Source organism: Asparagus officinalis, chromosome 2 (genome assembly GCF_001876935.1).
Source record: "Asparagus officinalis chromosome 2, Aspof.V1, whole genome shotgun sequence".
Classification (NCBI taxonomy): Eukaryota; Viridiplantae; Streptophyta; class Magnoliopsida; order Asparagales; family Asparagaceae; genus Asparagus; species Asparagus officinalis.
The window spans coordinates 46,753,665-46,759,664 of NC_033795.1; positions in this window are offsets into that span (position 1 = coordinate 46,753,665).

Genomic DNA, 6,000 nt, shown 5'->3' on the forward strand with positions numbered 1-6,000 from the left:
ACTTCTCTGGGTCGAAAAAGTTTTCGACTGGCGACAGCGACTCGTTGGGTCGTTCCCAAAGGCTGGGCTAAGTTAGCCGCCAAGGATGCGAGAGCATCCGCATGGGTGTTCTTTGAACGGAGCACGTGCTCAATGCGGAAACTCTCGAATAACTCCACTAGTCTGACGGCCGCTTTATGGAGTGGGACGAGATCGTCATTCCTGACTTCATCTCACCAGTCATTTGTTTAACGATGAGTTGGGAGTCGCCGTAAGCCTCCAGATGCTTGATCCCTAACTCTCTGGCCAACTCGAGCCCTATGAGCAACGCGTTGTACTCAGCTACGTTGTTGGTGCATGGTTCCGTCAAGGAAAAGGCCCGGGGTAACACGTGACCATGCGGAGAGGTGAGGACCACCCCCACTCCTGCAGAAATAGAGCCGCTCGCGCCTGCGCGAGACGCGCCGCCGAAGAACATCTGCCACACCTCTGGCGACGAAGTCATATTGGCTTCGAGAGGTTCATCTGGCAGATCTTCGAATAGATCGGTCTTCACCCCCAGCGGGTGACTAGCCATAAGATCGCAGATGGCTTGTCCCTTGACTGATTTCTGCGGCATGAAGTGGATGTCGTATTGAGAGAGCAGAAGCGCCCACCTGGCCAGGCGCCAGTTTAACGCTGCAGGTTGTGTCATGAAGACCCGAATGGGGTTCATCCGGGAAATGACATGGATCGTTTGGCCAACCAAGTAGTGCCGCATCTTTTGGATGGCGAATACCAAGGCTAAGCATTCCTTCTCGACCATTGGGTACCGTTGTTCGGCGCCCTGCAAGGTTCTGCTCAGGTAGTAGATACCTTGCTCGTGGCCTGCATCGTCATTTTGAGCCAAGAGGGCGCCTAGAGAGTGTTCCATGGCCCGTATATATATGAGGAATGACCTCCCTGAGATTGGCGCCGCAAGAACAGGTGGGTTCGAGAGATAAGCTTTGATCTCTTCAAAAGCCTTTTGGCATGGCTCGTCCCAGACGAAGTAAGTACCTTTCTTCATCAGTTTAGAGAAGGGTTGACATTTGCCCGAGAGATTCAAGATGAATCTTCGGATATAAGTCAGTCGCCCCTGAAGGCCTCTTAGCTCTTTAAGATTCCGGGGCGGTTGGAGCTCTTGAATAGCTCGTACCTTGTCTGGATCAATCCGGATTCCTTTCGTTGTGACGACGAAGCCGAGGAATTTACCGCTAGACATCCCCCAGAACGACTTGGTAGGATTCATCTTGAGTTGATGAGTCCTCATGAGTTCGAACATCGCCTTCAAGTCTTGGAGGTGATTCTCCTTACGGCGACTTTTCACGACCAAGTCGTCTACATAGCATTCGACTGTCTTTCGCAGATGATCTCGAAAGATCATGCTCATAGCGCGCTGGTAGGTTGCGCCAGCATTCTTGAGTCCGAAAGGCATGACGGTGTAACAGTACACCCCCATGGGAGTTCTGAACGCAGTGTGCTTCTCGTCCTCAGGGTGCATTTTGATCTGATTGTACCCCGAGAAGCCATCCATGAAAGACATCCTCTCGAATCCGCACGTGTTGTCGATGATGACATCCGTGATTGGTAGGGGAAACTCATCTTTAGGGCACGCGGCGTTGAGGTTCCTAAAGTCAATGCAGACGCGGATCTTGCCATTTTTCTTCAGGACCGGAACAATATTCTCCACCCAGCCGGGGTGTTGCTCCTCTCTGATGAAACCAGATTCGATCAGCTTCTTTACTTTAGTTTCGATCGCCTCCATGATTTGGGGGCAAAACCGTCTCTGCTGTTGTTTGATCGGCTTGGCTTTAGGGCTGATGTTGAGGCGATGCGTGGCGACCCGCGGATCCAGACCAGGCATGTCCTCGTAATTCCAGGCGAAGACATCAATGTATTCCCGTATGAGGGCGATGAGGTCCTCCTTTTCCTGTGGAGGCAGACTGCCACTGATGAATATGGGTTTGGGATTCGCCTCCGTACCCATGTTCACCTGGAGGACTTCATCTTCGGTTGGTGGTTAGCGCTGTTCGAAGCGACTGTTCCACTGGGCGTTAACATGGCGATCCCATGTCTCGTCATAGAGCGGGAGTTGTTCGTCCTCTGCCATTTTGGTGGGGTCTACTGTAGCCATGTTGATTGTAAGGCCATCGAACATGTCCCTCACGCTGACGTCCGAGTCCCATGCCGAGGTCGTCGACGATTGGTCCCCCGAACATGCATAGTCGGAGTCTTCGTTGACGTAAAAACACAAATCCGACGAGGAGGAGGAGTAGCCTAAGCCTCTCCTAGTCCTGTTGAAGTAATTTGAGGGCTTCCCTTTGGGAACGTAGGCGGGTTTGATGACCATCTTACATCCTCGGCCGTAATTTAGGCCCTCTAAACGAGTGAGGTCATACCCCATGTCGCTCATCATTCGTTTCGCAACTCGACTGTACTGCGAAAACTGGGGCGCTGGGTCCTCGTCCTCGGATTCATCCCATAGCGTGCGCAGGGGATGATCGATCCGATCGAAAATAATATCTTTTTGATAATTATTTCGGGCCGGTACGACGAACACGGCTTGCGATGACCTGATCGGCTGCGTCTTGGCGGCGCATGACGAGCATACCGGCAAGTGCATGGAAGGCTCACTGTAGAGTTTCGACCATGGTTCATTTGGCGCATCATCTTCGGACGTGGAACAAGACGACAAATAAGCAAAGTCGGATTTCTCATTCACGATAAATTTTTCCGCCTGAACAGCGTTGGTTACATGGTGACTCTCGTAACCAATTACAATTGACTCAAAGTCATTCAGAATTAAGCTGTCACCGTATTCAGGCTCGCTATCCGCCTCGTTGCCGCTCTCTGGCTCCTCCACTGGCGGGGCGTCGGGGTCCTGGTATAGCAGAGAGTCCGTGAAGTAGTTTTCGACGCCCTTGAAGGGTTGCTTGTCGGCCACTATTGTCCTGACTCGCTCATAGTTGTCCACATACTTCAAGCACTGGTGTAACGTGGACGGGACTATTCTGTTGCCATGGATCCACGGACGCCCTAGGAGTATATTGTACGAGGGTTCGGCGTCGATGACGTAGCACGTCACCTCCATCTTCATGTCGCCTATCCGACATTTCAGGTGGATTTTGCCGAGCGGCCGAGTCCCCGTTGCGTTAAAGCCGAAGATGGTAGTCGCAGTCGTGGAGGGACTCTTTGGTGGTATCCCCAAGTGTTTGATCAACTTCAGGGGCACGATGCTCAGCGCAGACCCTAGATCGACCTGAATCTGATCTACTTTCGAAGACCCGACGTATCCCGTGAAGTACAGCGGCCGGTCTTTCGAAGACGACGTATCCCGTGAAGTACAGCGGCCGGTCGTGAGATGTGCTCTTGATGAGCATATCTTCAGGGGTGAAAGTGATGCACGCGACTCGTCTTTCAGAGACTTGGCAGCAAGTTGCACATCCCTGTTCTGCGTCCGCTTCCTTCGAGAAATGGGTATAGAACGCCTCTGAGTCGGTCAGCGCCTCTTGGAGGGCCTCTCGGGTAGACCTGGACAACCGGAGGAGGTCGTACATGGTGATTCGCGCGGGAATGCTTTTCAGTTGCGCGAGCACGTTGAAACGGAAAGGTTGGCGACTTGTGCTTGGTCCGTCCGGGTTAGATGGGTTGCTGCGACTGGCCTCGCGGGAGGTCCTGCCAGGTTTTCCGCCCTCGCGGGATATTCTTTCGCAAATTCTTTCCTTGCCCTCGTGGCGAAGACGTTGGTGTCTTCTTCAGAATCGGTCAGGGCAGTCATCGCCGTGTCATCTCTACCTAGGATGGCGGAGACAACGTTGCAGTGCTTCCTCTTAGCCTCCTTGGAAGGCTGTGCATGGCAGAGACAACGTTGCAGTGCTTCCTCTTAGCCTCCTTGGAAGGCTGTGCAGTCCACTGCTCGTCATGGAGGAGGTCTGGATGAACCCACATCACCTGCCCATCTGGCAGAGTTTGTGGGACCAAACCCTTTTCCCGCTGGTTGTGAGGATCGTCGTTAGTGATCTTCAAGACCGCCTTAGGGATAAGGATTACCCCAGCTGGGGCCTGAACCTCTGGGAGATTTGTCCCGAAGCTTAAAGTGATCATGTTCGTAGTCACTTGCTTCTGGACTTTCTCTTTCTTCAAAACCCCCGCGTCGTAGAGGGCCTGGAGCTTGTCCTTGAGGACGTAGCATTTGGTTGTGTGATGGTTAAGGAACCTGTGATATGCACAGTAACTTGGGTCACCGGTTTTGTCAGCCTCCTCAGGCTTGGAGGCTTCTGGCAACTTAATTCGCCCACTCTTGAGTAGAGTGTCGAAAGTCGCCACCACCTGGTCTTCTTTGAAATCATATTGCCGCTGGGGGCGTGGTTCAAATTGCCTGGGTTTAGGCTTTTGAGCAGCTTTCGGCGCCGGGGCGGTGTCGACTGCCATGATTTCGATATGGATCGACAGGTTATTGCGACACATCTCAATCAGTGTCGACTCGGAAACTTGGTCCCGACAATGGACTGATCGATTCCGAAATCTCTTCACGAAGTCGTTGACCGACTCCGACTTCCGCTGCTTCTCAGCGAGGAGAGTGGCCATTGACACTTCCGTGTCATCGTCGAAGAAGCGGGCGAGGAAGAGCTTCTCAACGTTGGCCCATGCCTTGATAGAGCCCGTCTCTAGTTTACGGAACCATTCGAAGGCCACCCCCTTGAGGGTACCTATGAATAGGCGAGTGAGGATGGCGTCATTCCCTGTGAGAAATCCGGTCTGCGCCATGAAGTAGTAGATGTGCTGCGAGGGTGACCCCTTACCATCAAACTGTACCAAGCTGATTGGCTTGAACTTCGCTGGGTATGGGACTGTGTCCCATTCGATGGGGTAGGGACGTACCACCCCCAGCTTGTTCATGTTTTGCTGAAGCTTCAGCGCGTTGAGTTGGTCCTGGAACTCGTCGAATCTTTTGTCACGGGTGCTATCCCCAATGTGCGACGTTCCTATCGACGTTTTGGAGGAGTAATCGGAATGCTGATTATCCTCCGTCTCAGTCGCTGGACGGTGAGGAGGTACCCACTCCTTGTCCCTAGTTTGCCGGGGTAAGGGACGTTGGGTCCTCTTCTTCTTCTTCTTCTTGTTCAGCAGTTGCTCCATCATCTCTCTTAGAGAGTCGATGGTTGCCTGCTGTTCTTCCAGCTTTTGAGCCATCGACTGCTCGGTATTGAGTTCGGTCATGTGCACTCTCGCCTACGCGTCTTGACTTGAGCGCGAGGTCTGAGATGTAGCCGCCGCCGAATGAACCTCATCTTCGCCGCAGGAAGGGGGAACCAGGGTAGAGTAATCAAACCCGATGCTTGCCCCCTTGCGACTACGTGTCCGCTGGAATATGCCGTCCTGCCGGCGTCGAGCGAACCGAGTGTTAGGTCTCAGGACGGAATCTGAGTCTGGCGAGTCGGAGAGTACCGCCTTACCCTTATCCGTCATGTTGACTGTGGCGGATGCGAGCCTTAGGTCGTCGGCCGCGCGTCCCTTTCGGTGACGACGCTTTTGACGGGAGAGCCTTGGTCAAGAGGACTGTTGAGAAAGCCTCTTGAACACCGAGGGTCTCGCCGTTCCGATGCATTGGCAGTCGGCGAGGACCGTGTGGATGAGTCTCTCGTAGTGGCACTGAGGATTCGCCTCATGTATATTGCGCTTGCGAGTTAAGTATTCCCTGAGGTCCTCCGTGGGCGGTTGGTGACCACCCCCAGCTTCAGAGGAGTCACTCGGGTGAGTGTACGGGAGATTTTTGGATGCGCTCTCTGGTGCGCGTTGGGTGGAATGCTTTGGTGCTGGAGTTGGGCGATCTCGCCTTGACTGGCGAGTCTTCGCGTTTGAGCGAGCTCCAGTACATAGGCTCGCCAGCCCCTCTACTTTTACGTTTATCCACCAAATGATTATGGCGAGGCTCGCCAGCCTTCGAGGATTCGCCTACTCGGGTAGGCTCGCTCCTTGAAAGTGAGTTATTCGCATCAG